Source organism: Acomys russatus, chromosome 10 (genome assembly GCF_903995435.1).
Source record: "Acomys russatus chromosome 10, mAcoRus1.1, whole genome shotgun sequence".
Taxonomy (NCBI): domain Eukaryota; kingdom Metazoa; phylum Chordata; class Mammalia; order Rodentia; family Muridae; genus Acomys; species Acomys russatus.
Genome location: NC_067146.1, coordinates 31,077,721 through 31,095,619, shown reverse-complemented (window position 1 = coordinate 31,095,619; position 17,899 = coordinate 31,077,721). Strand labels below are relative to the sequence as shown.

At 43.1% G+C, this 17,899-nt stretch overlaps 1 protein-coding gene and 1 pseudogene across 2 annotated transcripts in view; one reads left to right on the top strand and one right to left on the bottom strand.

The window, feature by feature from the left end:
• The window catches only part of Ica1 (islet cell autoantigen 1), a 139,421-nt gene extending 133,759 nt beyond the window's left edge, over positions 1-5,662 (bottom strand). For both annotated transcript variants that reach the window (XM_051151931.1, XM_051151929.1), the window contains exon 1: positions 5,509-5,662. The gene's annotated coding sequence lies outside the window, so the exon portion shown is untranslated. The remainder of the gene's footprint in view (positions 1-5,508) is intronic.
• LOC127194122 (glyceraldehyde-3-phosphate dehydrogenase-like) overlaps positions 1-17,899 on the top strand; it is a 134,212-nt pseudogene that overhangs the window by 492 nt on the left and 115,821 nt on the right.

Genomic DNA, 17,899 nt, shown 5'->3' with positions numbered 1-17,899 from the left:
CCAAGAACGTCGCTCCAGCCCAACACAAGCCATCTACTCCCCATTCTTACACTCCCACTTAACCAACTCATGCTGCAAACAACACTGTACTTTGTCATTCTCCTGCACAAGCTGGTCCCATTTGTGTCTCTCTTGAGAGCAGGGGCCCTCAACTTCATCTGTTTCACTAGCACCAAGCATGGCACCAGGACGTTGATTGTGGGCTGTCACCAACTGAACACTTTACATGGGAGCAGCACCTAACACAACGACTTCATCTGCAGGACATGGTCAAGGGGCGGCCATTCCATTCCCATTTTGCAAGGACGGAAATAAAACAATTAAAAAAAATTTTTTTTTTTAAAAAAGCTTAGAATATAATCCCCACTCCTTGGCCAATAACTGGTAAATTCAAAACGGTTTTGGATGTCTGGTCTATTTTTAACTACTCCGAGTTAGACTAGGTTGACATGAGGTTGGGTAAGAGGCTAAAAAATGGTGGCTCAGGTCTGTGGCCACTAAGGTGCAACTATGCAAAGAGTACTTTCAAATGATGGACTCACTCACTGATAGGACCTCTACCAATGAGGAAAAGGGGCGCCACTTATTAAACTGGCAGTTTGCTCTCTGACTAAGGATGCCCACCCAGGAACCATCACTTAGAAGGTGTGATTTCTTCTAACTAACAATGAGTCCAAAATACTATTACCTTCCAAGCACTGTTAAGCATGCCCTGTTCTGGGAACAGAGAAATGGGAGGGAGCGATGCTGAAGATAGCAACAGGGGCATGAATTCTCAACATGCATGCTACCGGACTGCTTTAGAGAGAGACTCCTCCCAATCCTCTCACCACTTGGAACTAGAGAACCTTTCTGCTCTTCTATTCAGACTGTCATAAAATTATTATTATTTGTGTAGTCAGTGGTCTATCATGAAATTCATGTTCTTTGTTTTTCACTCTACAGTACTGTATTGCATTTAGGGTTTTTTTTTTTTTTAATTTTCAATCATTCTCTTTTTAATTTCATGTATTTTTGCCTAAATATATTCTAAAATTGACACCTGCAAGGTTCTTTTTTTCCAATTTCTTTTAAATATCAAGCCTCCATTTCCTACTGGTGCCTCCAATGCTTTTGCAACGACCCAGCACATAACTGAAATTAATTCTGAGTTGACAGTAGTGAGCATATTTAATCTTCTCAGCACATAGATTATCCTATGTGCTTCGTCTCTGCGGCTATTCCAGCCTAAATACCCACAAGGAAAGACTCAGAGCAAAGAGCCACAAACAAGGGGAAGCATGTGGCATTCGTCTTCCAGGCCTGAGTTACCTCACTCAGGAGATTTTCTAGTTCCATCCACTTAACGAAAAACTTTCACGATGTCACTTTCCTTTACAGCTCAATGAAATTCCAACTGTGTCATCCACCCCAAAAATCCACTCAGGAAAATCCAGGCACATTTTCCTTGTCTATTCCTCAGCTGAAGGAAACGTAGGTTGTTTCCATTTTCTAGCTATTGTAAATATCGCAGCAATGAGCATGGCTGAGCAAGTGGAGTAGAATGTTCAGTGCTTGACAATAGTATATCTGGGCCACAGAGTAGAGCTAGCTTTAGATTTTGAGAATTCTTCATATGTATTTCCAGAGTGCCTGCCCCAGCTTGCAATCCACCAACAGTGGATTTCCTTCCCCGATACCCCGACAGCATTTATTGTCAATGGTTTTCTCGATCTTAGCCATTCTAAGGGGGTAAGATGGAATATCAAAGTAGTTTTAAATTGTGTGTCCCTAAGAATGTTGTATGTTTTTTGAGATCCCTCTTGGACATTTTTATTTCTTCCTTTGAGAAGAATAATGTTAATTGCATTGTTAATTGAATTGTTAATTGAATTGTTTTCTTGGCTCTTTATTTTGAGTTCTTTATATATTCTGAATATTAATCCTCTATTAGATCTATAGCTGGAAAAGATTCTCTCCCACTCTGCAGTCTTGGAGCCTAGAGGAAAACCCACTGCTGCCACTTTCTCAGGCAGTGTAGTTCTTAATTGCATCCTAAATATTTATCCTTATACCTATAAGAAAGCACTGCTCTCACATTTTATCAAGAAAGGTTCTTTTTGAAGCAGATGGAGAGCATTACAGAAAGCTACCACTGACTGAAATGTTGAGGACAACTTACTGCGGATGCCCAGTCCCAAATGGCAAACCTGTAACACAAGCCCTTACACCTAAGGTTCAGGGTCACCATGCAAGATGAGGGAAAAAGATTTTAAGAGCCAGGGGACCAGGATGGCTGCTGTAAGGTTATGTCTTTTATATATTGAGTACAGGGAAGCCACATCCGTGAAATCTCAACACAATATGGTGGAAGCCTAAAGAAGACTTGAACAATAGCATTATCAGTTGACAAGGCAATGTTGCTAGCGGAAATCTCACAGGGCTCTGCCCCCAGATGGAGAGTAACAGGCAAAAAATGACTTCTGAGAGAGGGAGACTTGGTTTTCCCGAGAACCCTGGTTGGTTATCCAATACCAAGTGGCGTAAATACATATACACAAACCACACTAAATGGATTCAGTAGTATATGCGCATAAATTATGTGTATATATGTGTGTGTGTATACATATATATTTTCATGTAGCCATACTAATTAGAAGGAAAATTGGAGGGTGCAAGAATGTTGGAGGTGGATCAGGGAGGAGCTGGGATAGGGAGTCAAGTAGGAAGTAAATATGATCAAATTACATTGTATAAATTCCTCAAAGAGTTAATACAAATATCTCATTAAAAAGAAAGGGCAACTTAAAGAATAAAGGGCAGGGCAGAGCAGGGCTTCTCACCTCATGGTATCCCGGAAGCAGACAGAATGAGGGACGAGAGAAGAGGCAAGACCTGATATGTGATATGATCTTGAAAGGTATGCCCATGTTGGGTCACTTCTTCCAACCAGATCCACCACCGTCCACTACTGCCTTCAAATTGTGAATCCATTAATGGTCTAAGCTACAGACTAGGTTAGAGCTCTCGTGATCCAATCCGTTCCCCACACCCCATCTTTGAACACTACGTTGGCAACCAAGCCTTCAGCACATGAGCCTCTGGGAGAGAGGCTCTTTTTCACAGGCTCCAATCCTGCTCAAACTAAAATTCAAACTCTGTGAGTTCTCTGCACTCTTCCTGGGTCCTACATTTGTTGTGGACTGAAAAGTAACTGATTAGAAGCCACGAAGAAGAGAAAAGATTTCACCTCAATCGGTTGTGGAGTGTGAAGCTCTACGAGGCAGATTCTGGGTGGGCATGGGGAATAACAAGGCTTATAAACTGTAATCTCTGTTCCTTTGAGCACACATCCCTTGTACCTGATATTAGTGAGACACTTGTGAACACCGGCCAGCCCTCTTGTTGCCACCTTTCTTTAGGCTTCCAGCTGCCAGGGTTACCCAGGAGGTGGGAAAATGTTTCCTGATCTGGACGACCCTCTGCTGTGCACCTCTGAAACTTCAGAGTTCATGATCAACACTCGTTTACCCTACTAGATCTCGTCACAGTTGTCACACACCCCCTTTCACCAATAAAACTACTTCCACTTGGGAAAAAATGTTCTTGTGTCACAAGATACATTGGGAATGGTCATGTTGAAGGCTGTCTACTGGGGGAGCAAGATTTAAAGCACTTTTCATAAGTTTAGATACAGAAATAAAGATGCCCAGGCACAGCAGTTAGAGACTCAAGATCTACCAGATGTAGGAAAGGCTATAAAATCACAGACAATTACCAGCTGGTGTCTTTAGCGTTCTGTGGAGGAGCAAGGGTCAGTTATATAATCTCAGGTTTCTGCACTTACTGCAATTAGCAGAACTCTAGTTTAACAGCTGTGTTTTCTTAAGATTCATTTTTAATAACATTGCAACCATTTTCCTAAGCAATAAGAAATGCTATTATAAATAACATCTCTTGCGATCAAAACTCATGAACTGGGCTAAGATCAAATGTGTTTGAGAGACTAAAGGTCATGAACTTACTTTGGCCCCATAGTATTCTCTACAAAGATGTTTTTACAAATAAAGACTGACACCTAAAAAGAAAACAGAAGCAATTGGGCTTGAGCAGTGAGTGAGATGGCTGGGCAGGTAAAGGTACTTATGGCACAAGGCTGGGGACCTGAATTTAAGAGCCCATGCAAAGGTTCAAGGAGACAACTAAGGCCACAAAATTATTCTGTGACCTTCCCATGTGAGGGGTACAAGTGTACTCAGACATCATGAAAGATACACACACAAAACAATGGTAAAGAATTAAGTGTGTGTCCGTGCGTGTACGTGTGGTTTAACAAAAAGTAAGAAACATTTTGGAGTGAGGCTTTCATAATTATGTGTTCCTTTACTCTGTAACTTCAGAGCGGTTGAGACGTCAGATTTAAACCAGAGGACCATGGGAGCCAATTTGAGAGACAGCGCTGAAATAAACATGTAGTAAGTTACATATATGGCCATAATGGTGTCTCTTCCTCCATTCATTACCTGTTCCAAATCAGCTGGCGATGTCTTTTCCAGCTCCTCGGATTTTTAGTTACCAGTTCTTAGGTTTCAGAGACAGGTGCCCAGGTTTATGGCTAAACCCTTTCTTGCATTATTTTCAGTGCTATCTAAAAAAGGAGAATATAGTCTCCTTTCTGAACCTTAATCCCCCCTCCCCAAGAGAACCCTATAGTCATTTGCCATCATATGGGTACGGGGCATTAAAGGCCCCCAAAGAGAAGTTGAGAGGCGTTGGGACTCTTTAAGTCAAAAGGCAGTGGGGGAGGTTAATGGGAGCCGCTTGGGAGAAAGATTGGCATAACAGGATATTACTTTCAGAGGAAACAGGAGCTGCATCAGCCCTGGGGCAGGAAAGGCGGAGTCAGCAACGCAGCACCCAAAGAAAACCGCGCACCAGCGTTTGCAAGAACGTGGCGTGCACGGTGACTCTTCCCAGCCCGCAGGGGCCAACCACAGGCCTCCTGGCACCAGTTATTATAAAAAAGGTATCCATTGGCTCTTAGCCGTCCCTGCCAAAGACCAGCAATGGAAGGAACCGCAAAAGCAAACATCAGATACTGCTGCAGGTGAACTTGTCAACAAGTCAGCCCTAGACCCAAGTCGCTTTCCAGAGGGGACCCGGGAGGGGGAAACGTGTAGGCCCGCACAAGCTCTGAGAAAGGGAGGCCAGGCACCGGTGGGGATGCGGCTTGGGTGTGGGCGCAGGTGCTTCCCTCCCGCTCCCGGGGGCTGACGCACGCTCCCAGGGCGCGCGCATCCTCTACACCGCCAGGCCCAAGGGAGGATCTACCGGAGAGAAGGGGGCTGATGTTCCTCCCACACCCAAACCCGGGGTGGACGAGGTGACCCGCCTGTTAGCCGCAGCCCGCAAAGGGCAGCAGAGGCAGCATTGGCTTGGTGCCCCCGACCGCCCCGGCAGCGGGGCGTCTCCCGCTGCAGTATTCAGCCCGCCCGGCTCGCCCCCGCCCCGGCCCCGGAGGGCAGGTACCTCGGAGCCCCGGCTCCTAGGAGCCTCCCGGCGGAGATCCGAGCGTCCCTCTAGCTCCCTGCGCCTACGTCAGCGTCAGCACTGGCGAGGGAAGGGGCGGGGAGCGCAGGAAGCGGTCCTTCCTGCAGCAGCCGCCGCCAGCCGGAATGGCAGCGCGGAGCCGGTGCGCGCAGCAGTGCAGTGCTGCTGGCCGAACCGGCGCCCTCCCCTCCACCAGCGCCCGCCGCCTCCCCTCCCCACAGGGACAGCGATCAGCGGCCGATCTCAGCGAGACCCCGGGATCCGGGTAGCGAGAGGGCGGTGGTCTCACCTTGTGTGGGGCTGATCAGGGATGAGAGGAGTGAGTGTCCCTCTCTTTACTCCCTGGGGTCTTCTCGTGACCCCCATCTCTAGGGTATACCGCGTTTGGACCTGCTGCCGGAGACGACCCCGCCCCTGCTCTCCAGCAGGTGTTCCACGTGTCCATAGCGTTCACGTCACAGTGACCTGTCTACAGGTGGCCAACGCAGAGAACGCCCCAGAGTTCCTTCCTTGTATTGTGTAAGGAGTGTGTGCTACTTTAGAGTTTGGTAACTCGAGTGGACAGGGCATTTCTTTAGGTCAGTGCCAAAACAGTCAGAGGTCTGCGTCTGGAATCCACGTTTGGGCTTAAAGGCTAAGGCCCTGTTAGAAAAACAGCTGAATGTGTATATTCATACCTGTTTTTTTCATATCCATATGCCATACCTGTGAATTATTCTTGTTTTAGACACAGGATTTCATCCCATCTTACCCTTTGTCACAGATTCAAACCCCAGTTTCTGGAGAGCCTTGTTGATCACAGGAAATGAGTGTCAAATAGTGCTTCCCAACACTATATTTATACGGATACCAGGCTCATCCCTCCTTTTATGTCCCTAGATAAGTTTATTGAACAATCACTGCTAGAAGCTGTTAAGTGGGTGGAAAGAAAATTTAGCGAGTAATGATGCTAACAAGCCAGAAATCCACATCTGATATAAAGAGGTGTTTCCTGGGTGCCAACCCTATGCTGTATCCTTTACACGAAATCGTTGGGTGGCCCAATCTGAGGGATAATATTATCATCCATCTGACGGCATGGGCATGGCTCAGTGGTAAAGAGCCGGGGTTGAACCTTGGCTTGTCGGAACCAAGAGACCGAGTGGGGTTTAAAACACGAGTAAGGTTGGAGACACACTCAGTGGATGAGCACTTACGTAGCATGGACAAACCCTGGGTTTGACCCCTAGGAAAGCCAAGTAAATAACAATGTAAGAGTATAGGTTTTTTTTTTTTAACAGAACGGAATGCTATGATGTTCTAACATCACAGATATTCAACAAATGTCTAACTGAAGCCCCAAGAAGGGGGCACAGCACGCCTCTCCCGAACTTCCCTTAACGCTCTATTCTTCATAACAGTAACAATTTCATCCTATGCATGAAAACATAGGACTTCCACTTATCAAAGGTTGGTTTTTGAGGCAAATATATTTGTTTCAAGAGAACCAATGGGCTTTCTTGTGTGTTGAAAGTCCTCCCTAGAAGCATAGTCTGTTGGGGCACAGGCACTGGGCAGAGTGAGGAAATGGGTTTACATAACTATCTAAGTTTTCTTTCATATTTTTAAAGGATAAGACAGACACCTGGACCATGAGTCTGAGAACCTGTCATGGAAGATGAAGTGTAGCCTTCAAAAAACAATGCCTGATAGTGAAGAAATATGCTGCCTGGTCACTGTGACACAAAATTCCTGTAAATCCTAGAGACTTTAAGAGCACACCTTAAGTGATTTATTGTTTATTTATTTATTTGGTTTGTTTTTTGGGACATGTTCTTGTTATGTAACCCAAGCTAGACTGGAACCAGAGATCCTCCTGCCTCAGATGCCAAGTGGATGGATTGTAGGATGTCCTACCATGCATAGCTTTAAGTAACTTTTTCATCTTCAATCTTATTCTAACACTTCAGACAATATTTAAGGAAGGGAACAATTCCTGTCCAATCTACATCATCCCTGTGTGTGCTTTTCCTTTCCACTTAAAAAGTCTCTCCTCCAGGGCTGGAGAGAGGCCTCAGAAGTTAAGAATACTCTCTGCTCTTCCAGGAGACCTGGGTTCAATTCCCAGCATCCCCATGGTGGCTTATAGCCATCTATAACTCTAGTTCTAGGAGATCCAACAGATTCTACTGACCTCTATGGGCATCAGCCCCTCATAGTTCACATACATACGTGCAAGCAAAACATTCATATGACATAAAATAAACAAATGTAAAGAAAACTAAAAATTCTTTCTTTTAAAAGAACACTTCCATTTGTTTCCAGGTGTTCCACTCTTGAATCTTTCAGAGCACGTGCAAGGTACCAGTGAAAATGAAGATGGCTACTGGATGATGAGATCTGATATTAGAAAAGGAATTAAAATACAGATCCAGAGTTCAGTGGAACAACAAACTTTTTCATAGGAAACACACTTTCTAGAGTCAAGATATGCCGACATGACTACAGTAGAGATGGTAATAGGTTACTGCTAGCAGGGACTTAGGAGAGCAGGGGTTGGTGAGAAAAGTTTGTGTTCTTGTAAAAGAAATCGGATGAAGGACATCCTATTGGAACTCTAGACGAGAGAAGCATGGGAGAATGGTAAAATAGAAGGATCTAGAGGGTCCTAGAAACCTACAAGAAGAACATTCTAATAGGCAGATCTGGGCCCAGGGGCTCTGCTCAAACTATGGCACCAGCCAAGGACAATACATGCAGTAAACTTAGAACCCCTACCCAGATCTAGCCAATGGACAGGACATTCTCCACAGTTGAGTGGAGAGTGGGGTATGACTTTCACACAAACTCTGGTGCCCCATATTTGACCACGTCCCCTGGATGGGGAGGCCTGGTAGCACTCAGAGGAAGGATAGCAGGATACCAAGAAGAGACTTGATACCCTATGAGCATATACAGGAGGAGGAAGTCCCCCTCAGTCACAGTCATAGGGGAGGGGAGTAAGGGGAAAATGGGGGGAAGGAGGAATGGGAGGATACAAGGGATGGGATAACCATTGAGATGGAATATGAATAAATTAATTAAAAAAAGAAATTGGATGGTAAACATTAATATTAGCTACTTTTCTTGTTTCTGTGGCAAAATAGACAACAAAAGCAACTTACAGAAGAAAGTTTTACTTGAAGAAGAACACTCATGGCTTAATGGGGTAAGGTATATCATAGCTGGGATGTCATGGCAGCTGTAGTGTGAGACAGCTGGTCACGCTGAATCACAGTCAGAAAGCAGAAAGAGATGAATGCCACACCAGTTATTTGGGATTCTCCTTTTCTCTTCAGTCTTGGAACCCCAGTACCTAGGGTCAATTTTTCCTCCTCAACTGATCCTCACAGATACAACCAGGGGCATGTCTCTTTAATTACTAAATGATCACAAGTCTACCTCTGCCAAACACATCAGTTTTAACAATAACACTGCACCCTGGGCCATCAAAGGGTCATGCTTATTTCATAATGGAAAACACATTTAGTCATCTTTAAGGGTTTCCAAGCTTCAATCCCAACATTGTTTCAAAGTCCAAAGACTCTTCTGAGACTTGGGGAAACCTTTTAACTCTGAGCTCCTGAAAGATTGAAAACAAATCGAGTTATATACTTCCAGTACACCAAGGCACAGAATAAACATTCCCATTCTGAAAGGAAAGAATGAGGACAAGGCAAGAAAAGACTGTACCAAGGCAAGACTGACATAGTCAGCACTTCCATGTCCAGCATCTGGGGCTCGCGGTGGCATCGTCTGGGATTCAGCATGCTTGGGTAGCGCTACCTCTTCCGGCCAGCACCTCTAGCACATGTTGCTTCTCTCTTGGCCCAGCTCAACTGCTCTTTACACTTTCTTCTGCGGGTGCTCCCTACCCCCAAGTCTGGCATCTCAGCCAGCCTGAGGTCTCCATTGCAGTTTAGACTTTGTCTTCTAACACAAGAGATTCACACAATGGCCTCTCAAAGGTCCCTTAAGGAATCCAATGCTGCTCCATATTGTCTGGTTTCAATGACTTCCTGGAACTTTGGTGTAAGCTTGCATGGCCCGCATAACTCTTGTGTTATGCATACTTGAAAAATTAGCACCATGTGGATGAGGTCTCTAAGGTCCACTCGCAGCTCAGGATACAACTTGAACTTAACCCTTCACCACAGATGTCAGAGGTCTCTGTCTGGCCTGATGGCTCAGCCTGGGGCTAATTCTCTAGGATTTTGAGAAGGTAAACTGTTCAGTGGTGTTCTCAGTTCAGCTCTCCCTTTTCAAATGAATTTGCACATCAGAAGTTGGAGCTTTCTTTGGGTTGGGTCTTGATCTTGGGGTACCCTTCCTATTGTTCCAGTGAAGAAGCTGATGTATCTCTTCAACGGCACTAAGCTCTTTGGATTAGTTACCTGCATCCACTCTGTCTACATCTTTAAACTCTCTTATTTAGCTCCCCTGACCAGACAGCTATATTTCTTATTTCCTGCTCTCTCACTGACGGAGGGCAGTGAGCAGCAAACACTGACACTATGTTGTCTTGACATTTCCTCTGCCAAACAACTTAGCCCATTACTTTTGATTTTGGCCTCACTCAAAATTCCAGGACACAGACGGTAGTCATAATCTTTGCCAGAGACCTGTTCCACTCTGAGAACTCTTCTACCAGGATTCCACTGTCCACATTTCTCTTAGCATTCTAGTCTTTCAAACTCTGGCCAGAATGACCTATTATTCTTTGTTTACAGAGCTAGGCCTTCTCTCGCCTGCAGCTCCAAATTCTCTCACATTCATCTGCAAACTACCTCCAAAAGTCTATAAACAACACGGTCAGGTCTGTGACAGCAATGGCTTTACTTCTTAGTGCCAGTGTTCTCTATTTTTACTTTTCTTGTTAAATCATAGGACATACTAGCAGCAATATGGATTGGCTGATCATCCACTTTCAGCTCCAGGAGTCATTTGAGTCAGCTTTCAAAATGGAACAGGACTCTATTGGGAACCTAAACAGAGGCCACTCATCTATAATCTAGCAAAAGTTATGACTACCTTCTGTGTCCCTAAATTCTCTCACAGAGAGAGAAAAATATTGGTGCTTAGCTCATGTATTACTTTAAAAAAAATTTTTTTTTCAGTCTGAGATTGCAGCCAATGGGATAGGAGACATCACTCACGTTCAGGTTGGGTCTTCCCTCCTCAAATTAAATAGCTCTGGAAATGCCCTCACAGGTGCACCCAGAGGTATGCCTCCTTGGAGATTCTGAGTGCAGTTAAATTGCCAATGAAGACTAACCATCATGGCAGCCTAGTCGTGATGTGGTCTTTACTGTGCCATCCCTGTTGCCCTCCTCTAGTCTGTTATTCTTAGCAAAATGATACTAAGCAAAAGGAAATCCATCTAGAGATGTGAAGAAATCGGAGACCCACACACTGCTAGTGGGAAGAAAGTGCTGCAGCCATTTGATGAAATAGTCTGGCAATTCTCTCAGAGCTCCACTCCACATCTGTCCTACAGAGATATGGACGAATATGTCTGTGTAAAAGCTTACACACGAGTGTCTGTGACTTCAAAGTAATAGATCGAAACAATCGAAGTGTCTATCCCCAAACAAAAGAATAAGAAAAGTGTACTATATACACACAATAAAATTTGTTTGGCCACAAAGTGCCAAAGCATTGCTGTACATTACAACTTAGAAGAAATTTGAAAGCAGTATAAGCAAAAGAAGTCAGTCCTAATAGGCCACAGAATACACTATCTCATCCATTTTTAATATTTTAGGTTTCCAATACCCTCAACCATTTGAGGAATGAATATTTTCTTGCGAAAAATCAACAATGAATGCTCCACCAGGTAGGTATTTGTAGTTCCCTATTCAGGGCGCAAATTACTAATTTTTTTTTTTTAAATGTTTTTAAAGATTTATTTATTTATTTATTTTTATTTTTTTCCTTTTTTTTTTTATTAATTTATTCTTGTTACATCTCAATGTTTATCCCATCCCTTGTATCCTCCCATTCTCCCCCCCCCCATTTTCCCATTATCCCCCTCCCCTATGACTGTTCCTGAGGGGGATTACGTCCCCCTGTATATTCTCATAGGGTATCAAGTCTCTTCTTGGCTACTTGCTGTCCTTCCTCTGAGTGCCACCAGGTCTCCCCCTCCAGGGGACATGGTCAAATGTGAGGCACCAGAGTACGTGAGAAAGTCGTATCACACTCTCCACTCAACTGTGGAGAATATTCTGACCATTGGCTAGATCTGGGAAGGGGTTTAAAGTTTACCTCCTGTATAGTCCTTGGCTGGTGCCTTAGTTTGAGCAGGACCCCTGGGCCCAAATCTGCCTATCACATTGTTCTACTTGTAGATTTCTAGGACCATCTGTATCCTTTTATTTTGCTATTCTCCCATGCGTCTCTCATTTAGAGTCCCAATTAGGATGCCTTCCCTTCTGTCCCAGTTTCTTGGTAAGTGAAGGCTTTCGTGGGACATGCCCTTTGGGCTAGTATGCAGATATAAGTGAGTATATACCATTTGATTCTTTCTGCTTCTGGGTTAACTCACTCATTATGATCATTTCTAGCTCAATCCATTTATCCGCAAATTTCGGGAATTCCTTGTTTTTAATAGCTGAATAGTATTCCATAGTGTATATGTACCACAGTTTCTTTATCCACTCTTCTACTGAGGGACACTTAGGCTGTTTCCATGTTCTGGCTATTATGAATAAGGCTGCTATGAACATGGTTGAGCAAATTTTCTTGTTGTGTGCTGGAGCATCTTCTGGGTATATTCCAAGGAGTGGGATAGCTGGGTCTTGAGGAAGCCCTATTCCCATTTTTCTGAGATAGCACCAGATAGATTTCCAAAGTGGCTGTACTAGTTTGCATTCCCACCAGCAATGAAGGAGTGTTCCTCTCTCCCCACATCCTCGCCAGCATGTGGTGTCGCTTGAATTTTTGATCTTAGCCATTCTGATGGGTGTAAGATGGAATCTCAGAGTTGTCTTGATTTGCATTTCCCTGATGACTAAGGAGGTTGAGCATTTCTTTAAGTGTTTCTCAGCCATTTGATACTCCTCTGTTGAGAATTCTCTGTTTAGTTCCAAGCCCCATTTCTCAATTGGGTTATTCGGTTTGGTGGTATTTAATTTCTTGAGTTCTTTATATATTTTGGATATTAGACCTTTGTCAGATGTAGGGTTGGTGAAGATTTTTTCCCAGTCTGTAGGCTGTCGCTTTGTTCTCTTGACAGTGTCTCCTGCCTTACAGAAGCTTCTCAGCCTCATGAGGTCCCATTTATTAATGGTTGACATTAAGGCCTGGGCCGTTGGTGTTCTGTTCAGGAAGTTGTCTCCTGTGCCAATATGTTCCAGGCTCTTTCCCACTTTTTCTTCTAAGTGGCTTAGTGTCTCTGGTTTTATGTTGAGGTCTTTAATCCACTTGGATTTGAGTTTTGTGCAAGGTGACAAATATGGGTCCAGTTGCATTTTTTTACACATAGACCTCCAGTTAGACCAGCACCATTTGTTGAAGATGCTATCCTTTTTCCATTGAATGGATTTGGCTTCTTTTTCAAAAATCAAGTGACCGTATGTGTGTGGATTCATATCTGGGTCTTCGATTCGATTCCACTGATCAACCAGCCTGTTGCTGTGCCAGTACCATGCTGTTTTAATTACTATTGCTTTATAGTACAGTTTGAGATCAGGTATGGAGATTCCTCCGGAGCACCTTTTATTGTACAAGATTGTTTTAGCTATTCTGGGTTTTTTTTGTTTTTCCATATGAAGTTCAGAATTGAACTTTCAATGTCTTTAAAAAATTGTGTAGGTATTTTGATAGGGATTGCATTGAATCTGTAGATTGCTTTTGGTAGGATGGCCATTTTTACTATGTTAATTCTCCTGATCCATGAGCAAGGAAGATCATGCCATCTTCTCAGGTCATCTTCAATCTCTTTCTTCAGAGTTTTGAAATTTTTTTCATACAAGTCCTTCACTTGCTTAGTTAGGGTAACTCCTAGATATTTTATATTGCTTGTGGTTAATGTGAAGGGTGTGGTTTTTCTAATTTCTTCCTCTGCAAGCTTGTCATTTGTGTATAGGAAGGCTACAGACTTTTTTGAGTTAATTTTGTATCCAGCCAATTTGCTGAAGGTGTTTATCAGCTTTAGGAGTTCTCTGGTAGAATTTTGAGGGTCACTTATGTACACTATCATATCATCTGCAAAGAGGGATAATTTGACTTCCTCCTTTCCCATTTGGATACCCTTGATCTCCTTTTGTTGTCTTATTGCTCTGGCTAGAACTTCGAGTACTATATTGAAGAGATATGGAGAGAGTGGGCAGCCTTGCCTTGTTCCCGATTTGAGAGGAATTTCCTTGAGTATCTCACCATTTACTTTGATTTTGGCTATTGGCTTGCTGTATATAGCCTTTATTATGTTGAGGAAAGTGCCTTGTATCCCCGATCTCTCTAAAACTTTAAACATGAATGGGTGTTGAATTTTATCAAATGCTTTCTCTGCATCCAAGGAGATGATCATGTGGTTTTTTATTTTCAGTTTGTTTATATGGTGGATTACATTGATGGATTTCCGTATATTAAACCATCCCTGCATGCCTGGAATGAAGCCTACTTGGTCATGATGAATGATATCTTTGATGTGCTCCTGTATTCGTTTTGCAAGTATTTTATTTAGTATTTTTGCATCTATGTTCATAAGAGAAATTGGTCTGAAATTCTCTTTCTTTGTTGAGTCTTTGTGAGGTTTAGGTATCAATGAGACTATGGCCTCATAGAATGAATTTGGTAATTTTCCATCCATTTCTATCTTTTGGAGTAGCTTGAAGAGTATCGGTAATAGCTCGCCTTTAAAGGTCTGGTAGAATTCTGCACTGAAACCATCTGGCCCTGGGCTTTTTTTGGTTGGGAGACCATCGATGATTGCTTCTATTTATGTAGGGGAAATGGGACTATTTAGCTTGTTTATCTGTTCTTCATTCAACTTTGGCAAGTGAAATTGTTCAAGAAAATCGTCCATTTCCCTTAGATTTTCAAATTTTGTGGCGTATATGCCTTCAAAGTAGGATCTTATGATTCTTTGAATTTCTTCAGTGTCTGTTGTTATGTCTCCCTTTTCATTTCTGATTTTGTTGATTTCAATACTGTCTCTCTGCCTTTTAGTTAGTTTGGCTAATGGTCTGTCTATCTTGTTGATTTTCTCAAAGAACCAGCTTTTGGTTTTGTTGATTCTTTGGACTGTTTTCTTAGTTTCTAACTTGTTAATTTCAGCCCTGAGATTGATTATTTCCAGGCGTCTACTCCTCTTGGGTGTTTCTGCTTCTTTTTTTTTTAGGGCTTCCAGTTGTGTTGTTAAGATGCTTATGTGCGATGATTCTAATTTCTTTTTAAAGGCACTTAGTGCTATGAATTTTCCTCTTAGCACTGCTTTCAATGTATCCCACAAATTTGGGTATGTTGTTTCTTCATTTTCATTGAATTTCAGAAACTCCTTGATTTCTTTCTTTATTTCTTTCCTGACCCAGGTGTCATTTAGCAGAGAGTTGTTTACTTTCCACGTACGTGTAGGCTTTTTGTAATTTCTGTTGTTGTTGAATTGCAGCCTAAGAGCATGGTGATCTGATAGGATACAAGGTATTATTTCAATCCTCTTGTATCTATTGAGGCTTGCTTTGTGACCTACGATGTGATCAATTTTGGAGAAGGTTCCATGGGGTGCAGAGAAGAAGGTGTATTCTTTCTTGTTTGGGTGAAAGGTTCTATAGATATCTGTTAGATCCATTTGACCCATGGCATTGGTTAATGATGTTATTTCTCGGCTTAGTTTCTGTTTCAATGACTTATCCTTCAGTGAGAGTGGGGTGTTGAAGTCTCCCACTATTATTGTGTGGGGATCGATGTGTGGTTTAAGCTTTTTTAGGAGATCTTTTACAAATGTGGGTGCCCTTGTATTGGGAGCATAGATGTTCAGAATTGTGATGTCATCTTGGTTGACTTTACCTTTGATGAGTATGAAGTGTCCTTCCTCATCCCTTTTGATTAATTTTGGTTGAAAGTCTATTTTGTTCGATACTAAAATGGCTACACCTGCTTGCTTCTTGTGACCATTTGCTTGGAATATTTTTTCCAACCTTTTACCCTGAGGTAATGCCTTTCATTATGGGTGAGATGTGTTTCTTGGATGCAGAAGAATGTTGGATCTTGTTTATGTACCCATTCAGTTAGTCTGTGTCTTTTTATTGGAGAATTGAGGCCATTGATGTTGAGAGATATTAATGACCAGTGACTGTTAAGAGTCTTAATTTGATGTTGTTTCCAGTCGAGCGTTTGTGTAGTTGTGTTTTTGCCATGGGATAGTTATCTATTTCCTGGGTAGTTTTGGTTGTAGCTTGACCCTTTGGGATGGAGTTTTCCTTCTAGTACCTTCTGTAAAGCTGGGTTTGTGGATAGGTACTGTTTGAATTTGTTTTTGTCATGGAATATTTTGTTTTCTCTATCAATGGTTATTGATAATTTTGCTGGGTAAAGTAGTCTGGCCTGGCATCTGTGGTCTCTTAGGGTTTGCAGGATCTCTGTCCAGGCCCTTCTGGCTTTTATGGTCTCTGCTGAGAAGTCGGGTGTAATTCTGATAGGTTAACCATTAAATGTTAGTTGGCACTTTTCCCTTGCAGCTTTTAATATTTTTTCTTTGTTCTGCATGTTTTGTGTTTTGATTATTATGTGACAGTCAGTTTTTCTTTTCTGGTCAATTCTGTTTGGTGTTCTGTAGGCCTCTTGTATGTTTATAGGCATTTCTTTCTTTAGATTGGGGAAATTTTCTTCTATGATTTTGTTGAGAATAGTTTCTGGGCCCTGGAGTCTGATGTCTTCTCTTTCTTCAATGCCTTTTATCCTCAGGTTTCTTCTTTTCATGGTGTCCTTAATTTCTTGGATGTTTTGTGTCAGGAGTTTTCCAGATTTGGCATTTTCTTTAATGGTTGATTCAATATCTGTGATTGCATCATCTAGCCCTGAGATTCGTTCTTCCATCTCTTGGATTCTGTTAGAAAAGCTCACCTCTGTGTTGCTCGCCTTCTTCTCTGAGGTCTCACGTTCTCGTTTTTCTTCTGTCTGTGTGTTTATCATTGAATCCATTTTCATTTTTAGATCTTGAACTGATTTTTTGATTTCTTTCATCTGATTTTTTGTATATTCCTGAGTTTCTTCCATTGCCTCTTTATAGGTCTTCAGAGCTTGAACCGTTTTATTTATTTCTTTCATCTGGTTGTTTGCATTTTCCTGCAATTTTTCCAGTTCCACTCTATGTGCTTCTTTTATGTCTCTCACCTGTTTGTCTGCGTCTTCCTGCATTTGATTACGAATTTTATTTGTTTCCTCCATTATCATCCTCATTACTAAGGATTTGAGGTCATTTTCTTGTATTTCCGTTGTATTTGAGTTCTCTGGGTTGTTTTCTTTGGGATAACTGGAAACTGGAGACGCCATGTTGTTTTGGGGTTTTTTGCGTATGCTTTTTCGTTGTCCTTTAGACATCTTGCCGTCTTTGTTTTTGTTGGGTAGCTTCCAGAGTTGAATGGAGGGTGTCTGACGATAGATTCACTTGTTTTCTCACGATTTCCCTAGGCTGGGAGCTCAAAGCTTCACTGGTGTGGGTGTTAGGAGGTTAGCCCTGTTGTTCTGGTCTCTCACAGCCAGTGATCCTCAGCGCCCCTCTGCTGTGGATCCTGCAATTGATCTGGGTCTCTGAATGAGCGTTGGGTCAGGCCAAGGTATCTACAGCCTTCTGTGTTCCCTGCCAAGTCCAGCCAGGAGCACTGGGACCGAACCACGGGCTGAACTCAGCTAGATTCTCAGGGCCTGAACCATCTGCCAAGCTCAGCTAGGGATTTTGCGCACAAAATGCACACAGGGTCCAGCCAGAATTTTTGGGCTGGGACTACACACCAAGCTCCGCTAGGGCCTTTTGGCCCAAAGTGCGTGCTGTGGTCAGTTATTGACTCAGGGCCCGAACTGACCACCAATCTCAGCCAGGAATTCTGGATTCAAACTGCCCACTGTGTCCAACCAGAGTCTTAGAGCTGGTGGAACTGAGAGCTCTGTCCAGCCTGCGCCACAGCAGGAGAACTGCGGCTGCTCTGAGTTAGCGCCAGTGGTGGAACAAGTGCTCCGCCCAGACTGTGTCACTGCAGGGGAGCTGCCGCTGAGCTGAGGTGGTGCCTAGGATGGAACTGAGCACGCCACCAAGCCTGCACCACAGCAGGAGAACTGCGGCTGCTCTGAGTTAGCGCCAATGGTGGAACCAAGTGCTCTGCCCAGACTGTGTCACTGCTGGGGAGCTGCCACA